Source organism: Pseudophryne corroboree, chromosome 4 (assembly GCF_028390025.1).
Source record: "Pseudophryne corroboree isolate aPseCor3 chromosome 4, aPseCor3.hap2, whole genome shotgun sequence".
Taxonomy (NCBI): domain Eukaryota; kingdom Metazoa; phylum Chordata; class Amphibia; order Anura; family Myobatrachidae; genus Pseudophryne; species Pseudophryne corroboree.
The window spans coordinates 187,585,250-187,608,605 of record NC_086447.1 but is presented as its reverse complement, the minus strand read 5'-3'; the positions used below and the strand labels follow the sequence as shown (position 1 = coordinate 187,608,605).

The 23,356-nt window shown below is 46.3% G+C and overlaps 1 protein-coding gene across 5 annotated transcripts in view; it reads right to left on the bottom strand.

The window, feature by feature from the left end:
• PIK3CB (phosphatidylinositol-4,5-bisphosphate 3-kinase catalytic subunit beta) overlaps positions 1 to 23,356 on the bottom strand; it is a 403,067-nt gene that overhangs the window by 203,048 nt on the left and 176,663 nt on the right. For all 5 annotated transcript variants that reach the window (XM_063915643.1, XM_063915645.1, XM_063915642.1 and 2 more), the window contains one exon: positions 22,953 to 23,090. The gene's annotated coding sequence lies outside the window, so the exon portion shown is untranslated. The remainder of the gene's footprint in view (positions 1 to 22,952; positions 23,091 to 23,356) is intronic.

Below are 23,356 nucleotides of genomic sequence, written 5' to 3'. Positions count from 1 at the left end.
ATTTCAGAGTGGTCTCAATTTTCTTATCTGTCGGGTCCTTTACCGTAAAGGAGCCCGGAGCAGGAAGTACCACCTTTTTAGAAAGGTGAGACACAGACGTCCACTGCTGGAGATTCTTCCCAGAATTTCCTGCCTTCAGGGGCAAAGGGGAAGGAACGCAAAAACCGCTTGGACACCTGATATTTTTTATATGGATTTTTCCAGGCTATTTTAAATAAATCATCCAATTACTTGGAGCCAGGAAATGTGACCGTCAGTTTATCTTGTGGGAGGAAAAATGAATGCAGATTATTAGCATCCTCCAGGGGGAGCTTTAACACATCACAAATAGTCAATATGAGGGGTTCAATACCCTGTGTAGGTGTGGCGTTCCCACTTATGGGCTCCACATCATCCCTGTATATCATCAGTATCTGACAGTAGTGCAGGTAAAGCACGTTTTTGTGCACCTGCAGTAGTCAGGGGGGATGTTTAGCATCTAGATATGACACTGCTTGTTGCAGTTCCTGAGTTTTATTGGCATTTGCAGTGAGTTGAAATGACATATCAGACATCATAGTATAATTAGAGATGTGCAAGTTCAGTTTTACTCCGATTTACTTGGGGCTCGAAACGGCATCTTATTGGATCACGGATGCCACGCGTTTTGGATAGCCAATAAGCAAAACCCGAAATACCCGGGTAAATCAGACTAAAACCGAACCCGCTCATCTATAGTTTTAATAGTCCCCAGCCAGGAGGGCTCTTGACTCTCCCCCAGATCGTTATCAGCATTTTGTGATGACTGACTACACTGCTCACATGATGTGGAGCCAAATGAGATAGGGGAGATTCTAGCATTACATACACTGCAAAACATCTGTTTGACCATTGTGAAGAAGAAAAACAGGTACAATACACATACAACACAGCCTGAAAAACAATAAAAGCCTGCCCTATTGCATGTGAGAGGAGGAATCACAGGAGAGAGGACACCAGCGCACCCAACGCTGCACAGCCCCAGGGAGGCTGTCAGCGTTTTACATATACATAACCAACAGTGAGACTGTCTTATGAAAATTCCCACAGGGGAATGGTATTTGTGCACAATATAGCAGCTCTCCCCCTCTGCACCCGGTACCAGTGATCCAGCGTGTGACCGTTATGGAGGAGCGGAATGAGGCTGCTGTTGCTTATGCCGAGGAAGGTGCCAAAATTCAGCTGAGCCCGTTCTGATGTAGCTCCGCGCTCCGTAGCCACTGTGTAATATTTATACTGGCCATATCTACCTATGTGTTTGTAGCCTCACATAAATGCTAGGTACAAGAGTAGTTAGCCAGTTTCACGCAGGTGTTACAGCGGGTCCCCCCCAGTAGGAACCCGTACACCTCACCCGTGCTTCTGCCGTACAGTGAACCGAGGCACCCCCCTAGCGGGGTCCCCGGTGTGTACTCAATACCGATGATCACCTTCAGGCAGCGTTAGGGGTGTGCAGCATGCTGTGGCTGCAACAGCCAAGGCACCATGCCCCGCTAAACAAACAGCCCCTCACGACGGTGGTCCTGCAGCGGGGAAGCGGCTCTGCACCTCAAGAGGCCGGTGACCGCCGCCCCCTAACTCCCATGGCACAGGTATGCTGTTGCCCAAACAGCATACCAAAAGTTACAAAGAATTGAAGAAGAAGAAGAAAAAAAAAAAACTCTCCTCTCCTGAGGGCACTTTTTTCTAAACTGACCTGTAGGAGGCGGCATAGAGGAGAGGAGCCAGCACACCCAGTGAAAAAATTTTTAAAGTGCACTGGCTCCTTTGGACCAGTCTATACCCCATCGTACTAATCTGTCCACAATATACTTTATGGATGCTAGAGAAATATTTTTTGCTTTGAATGTCTTTTTTTAATCCACCTATTACTTGTGATTTGATTTCCATATCATGGGTTGTTAGCTACATCTATTTAGGGGATATACAGTCAGCATTACGGTCCAAAGATAATCTTTTATTGAATAACAAAATGTTATTTTAGTAACTTTATTGTAGTCTACATATGTAGTTTTATAAATGTGACGCTGCTCTGTGTACTTCAGATGGGGCTCCCCACTGTATACTGTTCATCAAATTGAACAAAGTTCCGTAGTAATTAGAAGGAGCCACGCTACCATGTGCAACCATGAACCGTGTATTTTCCGCTCATAAACCTGAATAAATTAATGACGACTGTGTGTTCTATGCATTACAGTCATTATTGCCTGCCCTAGACCCAATACCCTGTGTGATGTGCAGTCTCCAGTACTCACTGTTCTCAATGTATGCCTAGCCTTTTATATTAGTAAGAATTATACCACTTTTTAAGACATTTTACAATATTAGAGACAAAAAATGAATAAAAGGAATATGCTAAGCAAACAAGGCCCCTAGTGACATAGAGAATATCTGGTATAGCAGGATAGCAATCTATGGGAGACTCCCTGTGTACATATTCTCTCTCACTGAACAGCTGCTGGATCATAAAGAGAGAATAGGCCAGTGGAGAAAGTGTAAGAACCAGATGACACAGAGGAGCTAACCACACCTAGTTCTACTGTACAAGAACTACATACTATGAGGAAGACGAACAAACGGTGTCTAGTACATAATATCTTCAAGGAATAGACTTCAGACTCTGCAGTATATAATACATTAGTGACAACATACCTTATTCTACCTAATATCCATACTTAAATATCATACAGTCTCACCAAAGCAATCTGATGTGCAGGCAATGTCAGTAATATATCTATAAGCTATATACACAAAGGGGGGGGATTCAATTGGTTTATTTGCGCCAGATCTCCAATCTAAAGTGATGGGAGATCACGGGGCGATATTTAATTGTCCCCACTTATTGCACCCATTAGAGTCGGGTTTAGGTGTGCAAAGCACCTAAACACGACTAAACGCGAGCGTGAAGAGATCTGTTTGGGCGCCCAAACGGGTCTCTTTATGTGCATGTCATCACGCCATTCCCGGGGTAGCGAGCATAAATTAAATTCTCGCTCCCGTCGGCAGCAACATTTGAATAAGTTCCAGAGGGCACTTGCGGATGCTGATTGAGATATATATATATATATATATATATATATATATATATATATATATATATATATATATATATATATATATATATATAGTGTATCTCTCCGGAGCGCACTTATTGATCTATAGTTTAATATTTTTATATCTGGTTAAGAATTAAATGCAATTTGGTATAATTATATTTGGTTACTAATGAAGAGAGGATGACTTTATAGAAACACCCTTTTGCTTTAAAACACTTGTTTCTTTTTATTGCTAAAAACAATTTTAAATTCTCATTTCCATTAAAAGAAGTTGATAAACATTTTTACAATGTATTATTGTTCATTACAGACACAATATTGAATTTCAACTTTTCCAAACAAAATGTATATTCATCCAACGCGTTTCGTCTTATAGCGACTTCTTCAGGGGTGTTTATGAATAACAGATAATTATTTAATTTGAAACGGCTGTATTTTCATAAAGATATGGTCCACATTTTGCTGAGAATCATATAAAAAATAAGATTTTACTCACCGGTAAATCTATTTCTCGTAGTCCGTAGTGGATGCTGGGAACTCCGTAAGGACCATGGGGAATAGACGGGCTCCGCAGGAGACTGGGCACTCTAAAAGAAAGATTAGGTACTATCTGGTGTGCACTGGCTCCTCCCTCTATGCCCCTCCTCCAGACCTCAGTTAGGATACTGTGCCCGGAAGAGCTTACACAATAAGGAAGGATTTTGAATCCCGTGTAAGACTCATACCAGCCACACCAATCACACTGTATAACTCGTGATACTATACCCAGTTAACAGTATGAAATATAACTGAGCCTCTCAACAGATGGCTCAACAATAACCCTTTAGTTAGGCAATAACTATATACAAGCATTGCAGACAATCCGCACTTGGGATGGGCGCCCAGCATCCACTACGGACTACGAGAAAATAAGAATTTACTTACCGATAATTCTATTTCTCGGAGTCCGTAGTGGATGCTGGGGTTCCTGAAAGGACCATGGGGAATAGCGGCTCCGCAGGAGACAGGGCACAAAAAGTAAAGCTTTAGGATCAGGTGGTGTGCACTGGCTCCTCCCCCTATGACCCTCCTCCAAGCCAGTTAGGTACTGTGCCCGGACGAGCGTACACAATAAGGGAGGAATTTTGAATCCCGGGTAAGACTCATACCAGCCACACCAATCACACCGTACAACTTGTGATCTAAACCCAGTTAACAGTATGATAACAGCGGAGCCTCTGAAAAGATGGCTCACAACAATAATAACCCGATTTTTGTAACTATGTACAAGTATTGCAGATAATCCGCACTTGGGATGGGCGCCCAGCATCCACTACGGACTCCGAGAAATAGAATTATCGGTAAGTAAATTCTTATTTTCTCTATCGTCCTAGTGGATGCTGGGGTTCCTGAAAGGACCATGGGGATTATACCAAAGCTCCCAAACGGGCGGGAGAGTGCGGATGACTCTGCAGCACCGAATGAGAGAACTCCAGGTCCTCTTTTGCCAGGATATCAAATTTGTAGAATTTTACAAACGTGTTCTCCCCTGACCACGTATCTGCTCGGCAGAGTTGTAATGCCGAGACCTCTCGGGCAGCCGCCCAAGATGAGCCCACCTTCCTTGTGGAATGGGCCTTAACCGATTTAGACTGTGGCAGGCCTGCCTCAGAATGTGCAAGTTGAATTGTGTTACAAAACCAACGAGCAATCGACTGCTTAGAAGCAGGCGCACCCAACTTGTTGGGTGCATACAGTATAAACAGCGAGTCAGATTTTCTGACTCCAGCTGTCCTGGAACATATTTTCAGGGCCCTGACAACTTCTAGCAACTTGGAGTCCTCCAAGTCCCTAGTAGGTGCAAGGCACCACAATAAGCTGGTTCAGGTGAAACACTGACACCACCTTAGGGAGAGAACTGGGGACGAGTCCGCAGCTCTGCCCTGTCCGAATGGACAAACAGATATGGGCTTTTTTGAGAAAAAACCACCAATTTGACACTCGCCTGGTCCAAGCCAGGGCCAAGAGCATGGTCACTTTTTATGTGAGATGCTTCAAATCCACATATTTGACTGGTTTTAAACCCATGTGATTTGAGGAATCCCAGAACAACGTTGAGATCCCACAGTGCCACTGGAGGCACAAAAAAGGGGTTTGTATATGCAATACTCCCTTGACAAACTTCTGGACTTCAGGAACTGAAGCCAATTCTTTCTGGAAGAAAATTTACAGGGCCGAATTTGAACCTTAATGGACCCCAATTTGAGGCCCATAGACACTCCTGTTTGCAGGAAATGCAGGAAACGACCGAGTTGAAATTTCTTTGTGGGGCCTTCCTGGCCTCACACCACGCAACATATTTTCGCCACACGTGGTGATAATGTTGTGCGGTCACCTCCTTTCTGGCTTTGACCAGGGTAGGAATGACCTCTTCCGGAATGCCTTTTTTCCCTTAGGATCCGGCTTTCCATCGCCATGCCGACAAACGCAGCTGCGGTAAGTCTTGGAACAGACATGGTACTTGCTGAAGCAAGTCCCTTCTTAGCGGCAGAGGCCATAAGACCTCTGTAAGCATCTCTTGAAGTTCCGGGTACCAAGTCCTTCTTGGCCAATCCGGAGCCATGAGTATAGTTCTTACTCCTCTACGTCTTATAATTCTCAGCACCTTAGGTATGAGAAGCAGAGGAGGGAACACATACACCGACTGGTACACCCACGGTGTTACCAGAACGTCCACATCTATTGCCTGAGAGTCTCTTGACCTGGCGCAATACCTGTCCCGTTTTTTGTTCAGACGGGACGCCATCATGTCCACCTTTGGTATTTCCCAACGGTTTACAATCATGTGGAAAAAACTTCTCAATGAAGTTTCCACTCTCCCGGGTGGAGGTCGTGCTGAGGAAGTCTGCTTCCCAGTTTCCATTCCCGGGATGAAAAACTGCTGACAGTGTTATCACATGATTTTCCGCCCAGCGAAAAGTCCTTGCAGTTTCTGCCATTGCCCTCCTGCTTCTTGTGTCGCCCTGTCTGTTTACGTGGGCGACTGCCGTGATGTTTTTCCCACTGGATCAATACCGGCTGACCTTGAAGCAGAGGTCTTGCTAAGCTTAGAGCATTATAAATTTACCCTTAGCTCCAGTATATTTATGTGGAGAAAAGTCTCCATACTTGATCACACTCCCTGGAAATTTTTCCCTTGTGTGACTGCTCCCCAGCCTCTCAGGCTGGGCTCCGTGGTTACCAGCATCCAATCCTGAATGCCGAATCTGCGGCCCTCTAGAAGATGAGCACTCTATAACCACCACAGGAGAGACACCCTTGTCCTTGGATATTGGGTTATCCGCTGATGCATCTGAAGATGCGATCCGGACCATTTGTCCAGCAGATCCCACTGAAAAGTTCTTACGTGAAATCTGCCGAATGGAATTGCTTCGTAGGAAGCCACCATTTTTACCAGGACCCTTGTGCAATGATGCACTGTTTTTAGGAGGTTCCTGACTTGCTCGGATAACTCCCTGGCTTTCTCTTCCGGGAGAAACACCTTTTTCTGGACTGTGTCCAGAATCATCCCTAGGCACAGCAGACGTGTCGTCGGGATCAGCTGCGATTTTGGAATATTTAGAATCCACCCGTGCTGATTGTAGCAGTATCCGAGATAGTGCTACTCCGACCTCCAACTGTTCCCTGGACTATGCCCCTATCAGGAGATCGTCCAAGTAAGGGATAATTAAGACGCCTTTTCTTCGAAGAAGAATCATCATTTCGGCCATTACCTTGGTAAAGACCCCGGGGTGCCGTGGACAATCCAAACGGCAGCGTCTGAAACTGATAGTGACAGTTCTGCACCACGAACCTGAGGTACCCTTAGTGAGAAGGGCAAATTTGGGACATAGAGGTAAGCATCCCTGATGTCCCGGGACACTATATAGTCCCCTTCTTCCTGGTTCGTTATCACTGCTCTGAGTGACTTCATCTTAATTTGAACCTTTGTAAGTGTTCAAAAAAAAATTTTTAGAATAAGTCTCACCTAGCCTTCTGGCTTCAGTACCACAATATAGTGTGGAATAATACCCCTTTTCTGTAGTAGGAGGGGTAATTTAATTATCACCTGCTGGGAATACAGCTTGTGAATTTTTTCCCATACTACCTCCTTGTCGGAGGGAGACTTGGTAAAGCAGACTTCAGGAGCCTGCGAAGGGGAAACGTCTCGACATTCCCATCTGTACCCCCGGGATACTACTTGTAGGATCCAGGGGTCCTGTACGGTCTCAGCGCCATGCTGAGAACTTGTCAGACGCGGTGGAACGCTTCTGTTCCTGGGAATGGGCTGCCTGCTGCAGTCTTCTTCCCTTTCCTCTATCCCTGGGCAGATATGATCTTATAGGGACGAGAGGACTGAGGCTGAAAAGACGGTGTCTTTTTCTGCAGAGATGTGACTTAGGGTAAAAAACGGTGGATTTTCCAGCAGTTGCCGTGACCACCAGGTCCGATGGACCGACCCCAAACAAGTCCTCTTCCTTTATACGGCCATACTGTGCCGTTTGGAATCTGCATCACCTGACCACTGTCGTGTCCATAACATCTTCTGGCAGTTATGGACATCGCGTTTATTCATGATGCCAGAGTGCAAATATCCCTCTGTGCATCTCGCATATATAGAAATGCTCTATAGTCAATAAAATACTGTCCCTGTCAAGGGTATCAATATTTTTAGTCAGGGAATCCGACCAAGCCACCCTAGCTCTGCACATCCAGGCTGAGGCGATCGCTGGCCGCAGTATAACACCAGTATGTGTGTATATACTTTTTATTATATTTTCCAGCCTTGTCAGCTGGTCCTTGAGGACGGCCCTATCTATAGACGGTACCGCCACTTGTTTTGATAAGCGTGTGAGCGCCTTATCCACCTTAAGGGGTGTTTCCCAACGCGCCCTAACTTCTGGCGGGAAAGGGTATACCGCCCATAATTTTCTATCGGGGGGAACCCACGCATCATCACACACTTTATTTAATTTATCTGATTCAGGAAAAACTATGGTAGTTTTTTCACATCCCACATAATACCCTCTTTTGTGGTACTTGTAGTATCAGAAATACGTAACACCTCCATCATTGCCTTTAACGTGTGGCCCTAATAAGGAATACGTTTGTTTATTCACCGTCGACACTGGATTCAGTGTCCCTGTCTGTGTCTGTGTCGACCGACTAAAGTAAACGGGCGTTTTAAAAAACCCTTGACGGTGTTTTTGAGACGTCTGGACCGTACTAATTGTTTGTCGGCCGTCTCATGTCGTCAACCGACTTTGCAGCGTGTTGACATTATCACGTAATTTCCTAAATAAGCCATCCATTCCGGTGTCGACTCCCTAGAGAGTGACATCACCATTACAGGCAATTGCTCCGCCTCCACGCCAATATCGTCCTCATACATGTCGACACACACGTACCGACACACAGCAGACACACAGGGAATGCTCTATACGAAGACAGGACCCACTAGCCCTTTGGGGAGACAGAGGGAGAGTCTGCCAGCACACACCAAAAAGCGCTATATATGACAGGGATAGCCTTATGATTAAGTGCTCCCTTATAGCTGCTTTTATATTAATATATATATAGCCATTTATTTTGCCCCCCCTCTCTGTTATACCCTGTTTCTGTAGTGCAGTGCAGGGGAGAGACCTGGGAGCCTTCCTGACCAGCGGAGCTGTGACAGAAAATGGCGCCGTGTGCTGAGGAGATAGGCCCCGCCCCTTTTCCGGCAGGCTCGTCTCCCGCTATTTAGTACATTTAGGCAGGGGTAAATATCTCCATATAGCCTCTGGGGCTATATGTGAGGTATTTTTAGCCTTTTTAAAGGTTTTCATTTGCCTCCCAGGGCGCCCCCCCCCAGCGCCCTGCACCCTCAGTGACTGCCGTGTGAAGTGTGCTGAGAGGAAAATGGCGCACAGCTGCAGTGCTGTGCGCTACCTTAAGAAGACTGCAGGAGTCTTCAGCCGCCGATTCTGGACCTCTTCTTGCTTCAGCATCTGTGAGGGGGCCGGCGGCGTGGCTCCGGTGACCATCCAGGCTGTACCTGTGATCGTCCCTCTGGAGCTTCATGTCCAGTAGCCAAGAAGCCAATCCATCCTGCACGCAGGTGAGTTCACTTCTTCTCCCCTCTGTCCCTCGTTGCAGTGATCCTGTTGCCAGCAGGAATCACTGTAAAATAAAAAACCTAAGCTAAACTCTCTAAGCAGCTCTTTATGAGAGCCACCTAGAATTGCACCCTTCTCGGCCGGGCACAAAATCTAACTGGCTTGGAGGAGGGTCATAGGGGGAGGAGCCAGTGCACACCACCTGATCCTAAAGCTTTACTTTTTGTGCCCTGTCTCCTGCGGAGCCGCTATTCCCCATGGTCCTTTCAGGAACCCCAGCATCCACTAGGACGATAGAGAAATAGATTTACCGGTGAGTAAAATCTTATTTTCTCTGACGTCCTAGTGGATGCTGGGAACTCCGTAAGGACCATGGGGATTATACCAAAGCTCCCAAACGGGCAGGAGAGTGCGGATGACTCTGCAGCACCGAATGAGAGAACTCAAGGTCCTCCTCAGCCAGGGTATCAAATTTGTAGAATTTAGCAAACGTGTTTGCCCCTGACCAAGTTGCAGCTCGGCAAAGTTGTAAAGCCGAGACCCCTCGGGCAGCCGCCCAAGATGAGCCCACTTTCCTGGTGGAATGGGCTGTTACTGATTTAGGATGCGGCAATCCAGCCGCAGAATGCTCCAGCTGAATTGTGCTACAAATTCAGCGAGCAATAGTCTGCTTAGAAGCAGGAGCACCTATTTTGTTGGGTGCATACAGGATAAAAAACGAGTCAGTTTTCCTGACTCTAGCCGTCCTGGAAATATAAATTTTTAAGGCCCTGACTACGTCCAGTAACTTGGAATCTTCCAAGTCCCTAGTAGCCGCAGGCACTACAATAGGTTGGTTCAAGTGAAAAGCTGATACCACCTTAGGGAGAAACTGGGGACGAGTCCTCAATTCTGCCCTATCCATATGGAAAATCAGATAAGGGCTTTTACATGACAAAGCCGCCAATTCTGACACACGCCTGGCCGAAGCCAAGGCTAATAACATGACCACTTTCCACGTGAGATATTTCAAATCCACACAGTTTTAAGTGGCTCAAACCAATGTGATTTTAAGAAACTCAACACCACGTTGAGATCCCAAGGTGCCACAGAAGGCACAAAAAAGGGGCTGAATATGTAGCACTCCCTTTACAAATGTCTGAACTCCAGGCAGTGAAGCCAGTTCTTTCTGGAAGAAAATCGACAGAGCCGAAATCTGGACCTTAATGGAACCCAATTTTAGGCCCATAGTCACTCCTGACTGTAGGAAGTGCAGAAAACGACCCAGCTGAAATTCCTCTGTTGGGGCCTTCCTGGCCTCACACCACGCAACATATTTTCGCCAAATACGGTGATAATGGTTTGCGGTTACTTCTTTCCTGGCTTTTATCAGCGTAGGAATGACTTCCTCCGGAATGCCCTTTTGCTTTAGGATCCGGAATTCAACCGCCATGCCGTCCAACGCAGCCGCGGTAAGTCTTGGAACAGACAGGGCACCTGCTGTAGCAGATCCTGTCTGAGCGGTAGAGGCCATGGGTCCTCTGATATTATTTCTTGAAGTTCTGGGTACCAAGCTCTTCTTGGCCCATACGGAACCACGAGTATCGTTCTTACTCCTCGTATTCTTATTATTCTTAGTACCTTTGGTATGAGAGGCAGAGGAGGGAATACATAAACCGACTGGTACACACACAGTGTCACTAGAGCGTCCACAGCTATTGCCTGAGGGTCCCTTGACCTGGCGCAATATCTAGTTTTTTGTTTAGGCGGGACGCCATCATGTCCACCTGTGGCCTTTCCCAACGGTTTACCAACAGTTGGAAGACTTCTGGATGAAGTCCCCACTCTCCCGGGTGTCGGTCGTGTCTGCTGAGGAAGTCTGCTTCCCAGTTGTCCACTCCCGGAATGAACACTGCTGACAGTGTTAAGACGTGATTTTCCGCCCATCGGAGAATCCTTGTGGCTTCTGCCATCGCCATCCTGCTTCTTGTGCCGCCCTGTCGGTTTACATGGGCGACTGCCGTGATGTTGTCTGATTGGATCAGTACCGGCTGGTTTTGAAGCAGAGGCCTTGCCAGACTTAGGGCATTGTAAATGGCCCTCAGTTCCAGAATATTTATGTGCAGGGACGACTCCTGACTTGACCAAAGTCCTTGGAAATTTCTTTCCTGTGTGACTGCCCCCCAGCCTCGAAGGCTGGCATCCGTGGTTACCAGGACCCAGTCCTGTATGCCGAATCTGCGGCCCTCTTGAAGATGAGCACTCTGCAGCCACCACAGTACAGATACCCTGGTCCTTGGAGACAGGGTTATCAGCCGATGCATTTGAAGATGCGATTCCGACCACTTGTCCAAGAGGTCCCACTGAAAGGTTCTTGCATGGAACCTGCCGAATGGAATTTTGCTTCGTAAGAAGCTACCATGTTTCCCAGGACTCGTGTGCAGTGATGCACCGATACCTGTTTTGGTTTCAGGAGGTCTCTGACTAGAGATGACAGCTCCTTGGCTTTCTCCTGCGGGAGAAACACTTTTTTTCTGTTCTGTGTCCAGAACCATCCCCAGGAACAGCAGGCGTGTGGTAGGAACCAGCTGTGACTTTGGAATGTATAGAATCCATCCGTGCTGTTGTAGCACTTCCCGAGATAGTGCTACTCCGACCAACAACTGCTCCATGGACCTCGCCTTTATAAGGAGATCGTCCAAGTACGGGATAATTAAAAACTCCCTTTTTTCGAAGGAGTATCATCATTTCTGCCATTACCTTGGTAAAGACCCTCGGTGCCGTGGACAGTCCAAACGGCAGTGTTTGGAATTGGTAATGGCAATCCTGTACCACAAATCTGAGGTACTCCTGGTGAGGATGGTAAATGGGGACATGTAGGTAAGCATCCTTGATGTCCAGGGATACCATGTAATCCCCCTCCTCCAGGCTTGCAATAACCGCCCTGAGCGATTCCATCTTGAACTTGAATTTTTTTATGTATGTGTTCAAGGACTTCAAATTTAAAATGGGTCTCACCGAACCGTCCGGTTTCGGTACCACAAACAGTGTGGAATAGTAACCCCGTCCTTGTTGAAGTAGGGGCACCTTGACTATCACCTGCTGGGAATACAGCTTGTGAATTGCCTCTAGCACAGCCTCCCTGCCTGAGGGAGTTGTCGGCAAGGCAGATTTGAGGAAACGGCGGGGGGGAGACGCCTCGAATTCCAGCCTGTACCCCTGAGATACTACTTGAAGGATCCAGGGATCCACCTGTGAGCGAGCCCACTGATCGCTGAAATTTTTGCGGCGGCCCCTTACCGTACCTGGCTACGCCTGTGGAGCCCCCGCGTCATGCGGTGGACTCAGAGGAAGCGGGGGAAGAATTTTGATTCTGGGAACTGGCTGACTGGTGCAGCTTTTTCCCTCTTCCCTCGTCTCTGTGCAGAAAGGAAGCGCCTTTGACCCGCTTGCTTTTCTGAAGCCGAAAGGACTGTACCTGATAATACAGTGCTTTCTTAGGCTGTGAGGAAACCAGAGGTAAAAAATTTTCTTCCCAGCTGTTGCTGTGGATACGAGGTCCCAGAGACCATCCCCAAACAATTCCTCACCCTCATAAGGCTCTATGTGCCTTTTAAAGTCAGCATCACCTGTCCAGTGTCGGGTCTCTAATACCCTCCAGACAGAATGGCCATTGCATTAATTCTGGATGCCAGCCGGCAAAATATCCCTCTGTACATCCCTCATATATAAGACGACGACTTATGTTCGCAAAATAGTATCCCTGTTTGACAGGGTTACAGACCACGCTGCAGCAGCACTATCTGCAGGTCTCAGTCTAGTACCTGAGTGTGTAAATACAGACTTCAGGATAGCCTCCTGCTTTTTATCAGCAGGTACCTTCAAAGTGGCCGTATCCTAAGACGGCAGTGCCACCTCTTTTTGACAAACGTGTGAGCGCCTTATCCACCCTAGGGGATATCTCCCAGCGTAACTTATCCTCTGGCGGGAAAGGGTACGCCATCGGTAACTTTTTAGAAATTACCAGTTTCTTATCGGGGGAACCCACGCTTTTTCACACTTCATTCACTCATTTGATGGGGGAACAAAACACTGCCTGCTTTTTCTCCCCAAACATAAAACCCATTTTTTATTGCCGGGATCATGTAACGGATGTTCCTAGTGGATTGTGTATATGTCTCAACCTCGTCGGCACTGGAGTCAGACTCCGTGTCGACATCTGTGTCTGCCATCTGAGGGAGCGGGCGTTTTTGAGCCCCTGATGGCCTCTGAGACGCCTGGGCAGGCGCGGGCTGAGAAGCCGGCTGTCCCATAGCTGTTACGTCATCCAGCCTTTTATGTAAGGAGTTGACACTGTCGGTTAATACCTTCCACCTATCCATCCACTCTGGTGTCGGCCCCCAGGGGGCGACATCCCATTTATCGGCATCTGCTCCGCCTCCACATAAGCCTCCTCATCAAACATGTCGACACAGCCGTACCGACACACCGCACACACACAGGGAATGCTCTGACTGAGGACAGGACCCCACACAGCCCTTTGGGGAGACAGAGAGTATGCCAGCACACACCAGAACGCTATATAATGTAGGGATAAACACTATCACTGAGTGAATTTTCCCCAATAGCTGCTTGTATAAACAATATTGCGCCTAAATTTAGTGCCCCCCCTCTCTTTTTAACCCTTTGAGCCTGAAAACTACAGGGGAGAGCCTGGGGAGCTGTCTTCCAGCTACACTGTGAAGAGAAAATGGCGCCAGTGTGCCGAGGGAGATAGCTCCGCCCCTTTTTCGCAGACTTTTCTCCCGCTTTTTTATGGATTCTGGCAGGGGTAATTATCACATATATAGCCTCTGGGGCTATATATTGTGATTATTTTGCCAGCCAAGGTGTTTTTATTGCTGCTCAGGGCGCCCCCCCCCCAGCGCCCTGCACCCTCAGTGACCGGAGTGTGAAGTGTGTATGAGGAGCAATTTCGCACAGCTGCAGTGCTGTGCGCTACCTTGGTGAAGACTGAAGTCTTCTGCCGCCGATTTTCCGGACCATCTTCATGCTTCTGGCTCTGTAAGGGGGACGGCGGCGCGGCTCCGGGAACGAACACCAAGGACGGGTCCTGTGGTCGATCCCTCTGGAGCTAATGGTGTCCAGTAGCCTAAGAAGCCCAAGCTAGCTGCAAGCAGGTAGGTTCGCTTCTTCTCCCCTTAGTCCCTCGTTGCAGTGAGCCTGTTGCCAGCAGGTCTCACTGTAAAATAAAAAACCTAACATATACTTTCTTTCTAGGAGCTCAGGAGAGCCCCTAGTGTGCATCCAGCTCGGCCGGGCACAGAAATCTAACTCTGAGGTCTGGAGGAGGGGCATAGAGGGAGAAGCCAGTGCACACCAGATAGTACCTAATCTTTCTTTTAGAGTGCCCAGTCTCCTGCGGAGCCCGTCTATTCTCCATGGTCCTTACGGAGTTCCCAGCATCCACTAGGACGTCAGAGAAAAATTATTGACTTCCATAATTTAGGTTTAAAGTGACTATTTTACATTAAAAATAACAGGAGTTCTAATTTTAGAGCACATTAAGGTTTTGATTAGTATATATTATATATATATATATATATATATATATATATATATATATATATATATATATATATATATATATATATATATATATATATATATATAATATAATACATATTACCCTCACTAGAATGCTTCTTCCAGCCTGTTGTCCCACTTTTGGCCCAACAGACCAGTATAAAAAACGCTCCATATAATGCCTCCTTCAGCCTGTATCGTACAATAAAGTCTGTTTTGCCCAATATGGCACTATACCTCCTCTTTCACACATTATTGCACTATTATGCCTCCGTTGGCCCAGGACACTCTATAATGCCTCCACTGGCCCACGTACCACTATGCCTATTTCGACCAGTGATTAAAGCTTGCAGCATAGTGAGGAAACTCATTGGGTGGAATTCAAATGTTTGAAAAGTCGGTTGGGTGTCTGTTTTCTTTCCTTATCTAACAGAAAGGGGAAAAACAGACTCCCAACTGACTTTTCAAACATTTGAATCTCCCCCATTGAGTTATTTTTTTTTTTGTTAGCAAAATAAAATATATTATAGGAAATATTGTATGCAATCTATTCAAACATGACATGCAACTGGAAAGAGAACTAGATAACTTGGAAAAATTTACAGAAAAAAATAAGATTTTACACCTTCTGGAAATCTTTTTCTCCTAGTCCGTAGAGGATGCTGGGGACTCCGTAAGGACCATGGGGTATAGACGGGCTCCGCAGGAGACATGGGCACTGTAAAGACTTTAGAATGGGTGTGCACTGGCTCCTCTCTCTATGCCCCTCCTCCAGACCTCAGTTAGAGAAACTGTGCCCAGAGGAGACTGACAGTACGAGGAAAGGATTTTTGTTAATCTAAGGGTAAGATTCATACCAAGCCCCACCATCCACACCGTATAACCTGGAATATACGCAACCAGTTAACAGTATGAACAAAACAGCATCAGCCAAAGACTGATCTTAACTGTAACATAACCCTTATGTAAGCAACAACTATATACAAGCCTTGCAAAAATATGTCCGCACTGGGATGGGCGCCCAAGCATCCTCTACGGACTAGGAGAAAAAGATTTACCGGTAGGTTTAAAATCTTATTTTCTCTTACGTCCTTGAGGATGCTGGGGACTCCGTAAGGACCATGGGGATTATACCAAAGCTCCAAACCGGGCGGGAGAGTGCGGATGACTCTGCAGCACTGATTGAGCAAACATGAGGCCCTCATCAGCCAGGATATCAAACTTGTAGAATTTTGCAAAGGTGTTTGAATTCGACCAAGTAGCTACTCGGCAAAGCTGTAACGCCGAGACGCCTCTGGCAGCTGCCTAAGAAGAGCCCACCTTACTAGTGGAATGGGCTTTTACCGAATTTGGTAACGGCAATCCAGCCGTAGAAAGAGCCTGCTGAATTGGGTTACAGATCCAGCGAGCAATAGTCTGTTTAGAAGCAGGAGCGCCAACCTTGTTGGCCACATACAGGACAAACAGTGCCTCTGTTTTCCTAATCCGAGCCGCCCTGGCTACGTAAATTTTAAAGGCCCTGACTACATCCATTGACTTTGAATCCTCCAAGTCTCCCGTAGCCACCGGCACCACAATAGGTTGGTTCATATGAAACGATGAAACCTACTTAGGCAAAAATTGAGGACGCGTCCTCAACTCTGCTCTATCCACATGGAAAATCAGATAGGGGCTTTTGTGAGAGAAAGCCGCCAATTCGGACACCCGCCTTGCAGATGCCAAGGCCAACATGACCACCTTCCAAGTGAGAAATTTTAATTCAACTGTTTGAAGAGGCTCAAACCAGTGAGATTTTAGGAACTGTAACACCACGTTAAGGTCCCAAGGTGCCACTGGGGGCACACAAGGAGGCTGGATGTGTAGCACTCCCTTTGCAAAAGTCTGGACTTCTGGGAGAGAAGCCAATTCCTTCTGAAAGAATATAGATAGGCTCCATTAAGGTACAGATTTCGGCCCTAACTTCAGGCCCCTATCCACTCCTGTCTGTAGAAAGTGGAGAAAACGGCCCAAGTGGAAATCTTCCGTAGGAGCATTCTTGGCTTCACACCAAGATACATACTTCCCCCCGATACGGTGATAATGTTTCGCCGTCACCTCCTTCCTAGCCTTTATCAGAGTAGGGATGACTTCCTCCGGAATACCTTTCCCAGCTTGGATTCGGTGTTCAACCGCCATGCCGTCAAACCTAACCGCGGTAAGTCTTGGAATACGCAGGGCCCCTGTTGCAACAGGTCCTCCCTGAGAGGAAGAGGCCATGGATCTTCTGTGAGCATCTCCTGGAGATCTGAACACCATGCCCTTCGAGGCCAATCTGGAAAAATTAGTATTGTCCGAACTCTTTTTTTGTCTTATGATTCTCAATATTTTTGAGATGAGAGGAAGAGGAGGGAACACATAGACCGACTGAAACACCCACGGTGTCACCAGAGCGTCTACCGCTACTGCCTGAGGGTCCCTTGACCTGGCACAATACCTCCGAATCTTCTTGTTGAGGCGTGACGCCATCATGTCTATTTGAGGAAGTCCCCAAAGACTTGTTATCTCTGCAAAAACTTCTTGATGAAGTCCCCACTCTCCTGGATGGAGATCGTGTCTGCTGAGGAAATCTGCTTCCCAGTTGTCCACTCCCGGAATGAAGACTGCTGACAGAGCGCTTACGTGATTTTCCGCCCAGCAAAGAATCCTGGTGGCTTCCGCCATTGCCACTCTGCTCCTTGTCCTGCCTTGGCTTGAATCAGAACCGGTAGGTCGCGAAGAAGATTCTCCGCTTGTCGTAGGCCGTTGTATATGGCCCTTAATTCCAGAATGTTGATGTGTAGACAAGCCTCCTGGCTCGACCATAGTCCCTGAAAATGTCTTCCTTGTGTGCCTGCTCCCCATCCTCGGAGGCTAGCGTCCGTGGTCACCAGAACCCAGTCCTGAATGCCGAACCTGCGACCCTCCAGAAGGTGAGCACTCTGCAGCCACCACAGGAGAGACACCCTGGCCCTGGGGGACAAGCATATTTTCAGATGAGTTTTAAGATGGGACCCGGACCACTTGTCCAGAAGGTCGCACTGAAACGTCCTCGCATGAAACCTGCCAAAGGGGATCGCCTCGTAGGTCACCACAATTTTTCCCATTATTCGAGTGCATTGATGAACGGACACTCTGTTCGGTTTTAACAGGTCTCTGACCATGTTCTGGAGTTCCTGGGCTTTTTCCATCGGGAGAAAAACCCTCTTTTGTTCCGTGTCCAGAATCATGCTTAAGAACGATAGCCGAGTCGTTGGAACCAACTGTGACTTTGGTAGATTTAGAATCCAGCCATGCTGCTGGAGCACTCTCAGGGAGAGTGACATGCTTTTCAGCAATTGATCTTTCAATCTCGCTTTTAATCAGGAGATAGTCCAAGTACGGGATAATTGTGACTCCCTGCCTGCGCAGTAGCGCCATTATTTCCGCCATTACCTTGGTGAAAATCCTCGGGGCCGTGTAAAGCCCAAACGGCAACGTCTGAAACTGGTAATGACAACCCTGTACAGCGAATCTCAGGTACGCCTGATGAGGGGGATATATGGGGTCAAGAAGGTATGCATCCTTTATGTCCAGTGACACCATAAAATCCCCCCCTTCCAGACTTGAGATCACAGCCCGGAGCGATTCCATCTTGAATTTGAACTTTAGCAAGTAGAGGTTTAGGGATTTTAGATTTAGAATGGGTCTGACCGAACCATTCGGTTTCGGAACCACAAACAGGGTTAAATGGTACCCCTTCCCCTGTTGAACTAGGGGAACCTTGACAATCGCTTGCTGTTGACACAGCTTTTGAATTGCAGCTAAAACTATCTCCATTTCTGGGGGAGAAGCTGGTAAAGCCGATTTGAAAAATCGGCGCGGAGGCACCTCTTCGAATTCCAGCTTGTAGCCCTGGGATACAATTTCCATCGCCCAAGGATCCACGTCTTACTGAACCCAGACGTGGCTGAAGAGTCGAAGACGTGCCCCCACCGGCGCAGACTCCCTCAGTGGAGCCCCAGCATCATGCGGTGGATTTAGTAGAAGCCAGAGAGGACTTCTGCTCCTGGGAACTAGCCGTGGCAGGCATTCTTTTCCCTTTACCCTTACCTCTGGTGAGGAAGGAAGAGCCCAGACCTCTTCTGGATTTATGCGACCAAAAGGACTGCATCTGAAATTGTGGTGTTTTCTTTTGCTGTGGGGGAACATAAGGCAAAAAAGGAGATTTACCCGCGGTGGAAACCAGGTCTGCGAGACCTTCCCCAAACACCACCTCACCCTTGTAAGGCAAAACTTCCATATGCCTCTTTGAGTCGGCATCACCCGTCCATTGGCGGGTCCACCGGGCTCGCTTAGCAGAAATCGCCATGGCGTTGGCTCTTGAACCTAGTAGCCCAACGTCTCTTTGAGCATCCCTCATATATAAGACAGCGTCTTTAATGTGACCTAAGGTCAATAAAATGGTATCCCTATCTAGGGTATCAATGTCAGCTGACAAGGTATCTGTCCAAGCTGCTACCGCAGTACAAACACCAAGCCGATGCTATTGTCCGTCTGAGCAAAGCACCCGTATGTGAATAAATTGATTTTAAGGTAGTTTCCTGTCTGCGATCAGCAGGATCCTTGAGGGCCGCCGTGTCTGGAGTCTGTAGCGCCACCTTCTTGGAAAAGCGCGTTAAAGCCTTGTCCACCCTGGGCGAGGATTCCCCCCATACCCTGTCCTGTGCAGGGAAAGGATACGCCATAATAATTCTCTTGGGAAGCTGCAATTTTTTGTCTGGAGTTTCCCAAGCTTTTTCAAATAACGCGTTCAGCTCATGAGATAGGGGAAAGGTTACCTCAGGTTTCTTTTCCTTAAACATGCATACCCTCGAGTCAGGGACAGAGGGGTCATATGTGATATGTAAAACATCTTTTATTGCAATAATCATATAATGAATACTTTTGACCACCCTTGGGTGTAACCTCGCATCATTGTAGTCGACACTGGAGTCAGAATCCGTGTCGGTATCAGTGTCTGCTACTTGGGACAGGGGACGTTTTTGAGACCCTGAAGGGCCCTGTGACACAGTACGGGCCATTGATTGACTCCCTGTTTTGTCCCTGGACTCTGCTTTGTCCAATCTCTTATGTAATAAAGCCACATTTGCATTTAAAACATTCCACATATCTAACCAATCAGGTGTCGGCGTTGCCGACGGAAACACCACAATCATCTGCTCCACCTCCTCCTTAGATGAGCCTTCCGCTTCAGACACTCCCACACACTCAGGGAGCCCGCCTATACCCCATGGTCCTTACAGAGTCCCCAGCATCCTCTAGGACGTAAAAGAAAACCCAAAACGAATATCAATAGCATGCAATACCACTTCCTTCTGCAGGCATGCGTTTAGACTTGTAAAACAGAACTGTAGCTGGAGATCATCTACATCTGACATTTGTGCTCTATGTTTCTGTCCAGCATACATGCACCAGGGGTGTAGTACCCAGTATACCGGCGCCGGGTTCCCAACTGTCGGAATGCCGGCAGCGTTGCGAGCGCAAAAGAGCCCCTTGCGGGCTTCGCGTGCCACACTATTTATTCTCCCTCCAGAGGTGTCATGAACAACCAAAGAAGGTGATTAGTTGTCTGCATACTGGCAGTCGGGATTCCGGCGCCGGTATGCTGAGCGTCGGGATCCTGACAGCCGGTAGATAAAGTGCCACCTATGCATCAGAGCTGCTGTTTACATATCTATATAGCCTTATGTAGTCTGCTATTAGTGCAAGAGCTTACCCTGAAGTACTGGGATGACTTTTCTTATTATTACAGGCATCCAAGAAAGTTATGCACCCTAAACCGGCCCCTGATTGTTTCCCATGATAATGCAATCTCAGTTAAGGCGGGTACACACTACCAGAAGTGTAAATGCCAGCTGTGAACCACTATATCATTGAATAATACAGCGTTCAACGATATTTTGCGTACACACTGAACGTGATCGTTAAACGATAACGTTCAGTGACGTCACCGTCGGCATTCCCTAACATGCAGCTCAGCCTGACATTGACAGGTTGAGCAGCATCTCAACTCAATATTAGTGAACGCTAATGACGTGCGGAAGCGAGCATCGTTCACCAATATCACCCTCATATACACTGGACGATTTTGAGCTAAACAAACAATAACGACATAAATGTCGTTATCGTTTATTTTTTAGCCAGAAATCGCCTAGTGTGTACCACACTTTAAATTAATGCTATGCGGTCAGGATTTGTCGGGATTCTGACAGTCTGGATCCAGACCGTCGGCATTTCAATACCATTCCTAATCAACTACTGATACAAAGTTGTGACTCATCCACCACTGAGCGGATATAAGAAAGTCATTACAGTTTGTGTTTTATATGAAAAAATTAAAAATCCGTAACTGTGCTAGGAAAGAAAACCCTTCATCAAAACACAATAAGAACCGGTTTAAAGCAACTATCTAGCCATGGTACACCTTTACCTGCTACCGATCAGCTCAGCAGAGCTAGAAACATCACTGAGGCACCTTCATGCCAATGTAATTAAATATGTTGCATTATTATGGTAACTGCTCTCCGGATATTTAATGAATTTAAATAAATTAGTCAAGCGGTATTTATTACTATCGCAACTCAGTACAAAAGCTGTGCAGTGCTCTCTGCACTGAAGTCTACTTAACCCAGACAACTTTATGTATCCCGAAACAATAGTTGTAATAATACATAACAGGAAAAACAAAATTACAGTAAGAAGCAAGGAAGGTAACGCAACGTAGAGCATATCGGCCCACGTGTACAAAACTACAAGTCCCTTTAGAAAAAAGTATTACAATCCTGGAAAAGGGGAAATATCCATGGAGGTGACCAACAGGTACACAAACAATTCTCAAACACCGTTATGCCCACCGCTGAGAAATAAAGCTGCATTAATTTGGCTTACAGTCTTTTACTTTTCCTAAGCAGGCACAGGACGGTCCAGCTACTCAAAGCATTCCAGCTTCACTTCCAGTAAGTCTGTCCAGTTATTTATAAGAACATTCCTTAGGCCGTTACATTTTAACAGAGCACGTACTTACGATTAGCTAGTGGTTGCCAGAGGAAAGGCTATGGAAAAGTCCTGAGGACTTAAATGCAGCTTGCAGGAATGGTTGCTATTTGTGGTACAAAACTTTTTTTTTTTGGGGCTACAGAAAGTGTAATCACTACATATGTATATTGCATTTAAACATGCAGGAAGGTTTAATTCTGAAAAGAAGTCTGGAATTTTATGCACCGAAATAAAAACAGACTTCCGCAAATGCACAATACAGTCAGAACAGCACAGCAATCCCGTTGGAAGACAGAAGGAAATATATAATGTATACAGGACCACTATGAAATGTATGGTTCCGTTCTGTGTGGTGGGTGATTCTCAGGGCCCTGCTCACAGTGATAATAACCAGGTGAGCACTAACATCTGACTTACAGAATGATACACAACATAGAATGTTACATGTAATATATGCAAATAATGCAAATGTTCCCCATATTATACATCTAATAATCATCAAAACTACACTGCTTGAAGGCTAATACTTTGTATTTTTTTATCATAATAAGAGAGGTAGAAGCTGTATTAGTCCACATACTGTCAGCAGACCGCTCTTCCTTGAAATAAAATATCTGCCTGAATGCAATTCAAACTTTTAAATGAATAACTGCAAATGCCTACAAGAGGATGTAGTTAATATACCGGCTGTTGGGATTCCGGCGTCCCTACAAAGGCTCAGAGATCACACAGGACATTCCAAGAGAGAAGACGCACACACAAGAAATCCAACCAATTATTCAGTTCCAGTCTATGGTCAACTACTGTATCTTTACAATGTTTTAAACTAATTATAAAGATAGAACATTACACCTACCATCCTGATAAGCACATTGGAGCTTCTTAGCACACAGTCACTGTAAGTATGCAGTTTTAATAGCATTCACACTGGAGTAGGCTTAATAATTATAATAAATAATTTTATTTACATATTCAACTATTCCTCAACCGTACAAATGGACAATAAATGTTTAAAAGGTGTTTGAAGCCCTATATGTAGACTGTAAAGGTGCAGTGGTAGATGAAACTATGATTAAATATATCAGATGTATGAAGGACAGTCAGTCACTGTAAAAGGATTAAATGAGTCAGTAGTCCGACTTACAGTTGGCATCTGGCGTGGCGTCCTATTCAGGCCATACAGTTCCAGGTATCCGTACTTCCCAACATATCTAGCTGATAATTAAGCAGAGCAACACACAGAGTCCAGGAAAGAGGGATCCAGCAGGTATATTAATGGCCTCTGTAAGGAAGAAATACAAGTACATGCAAATTCAATAACACACCCAAAACACAGTAGGCAATTATGGACATGTTTATATACATGAACAGAGGGACAACTAAATAATTTCATTTACTTTCCATCTTTAGTTTCCAGTACTTGCGCATCTTGGTACCCCCTGGTGATCATGCCCCCCATGCAGGGAGAGTGTCCATTTAGGTATGAAAATAAACAGGAGAAAAATGGAACATTTCATAGAGGAACATTCATTGTGATATGGTAATAAT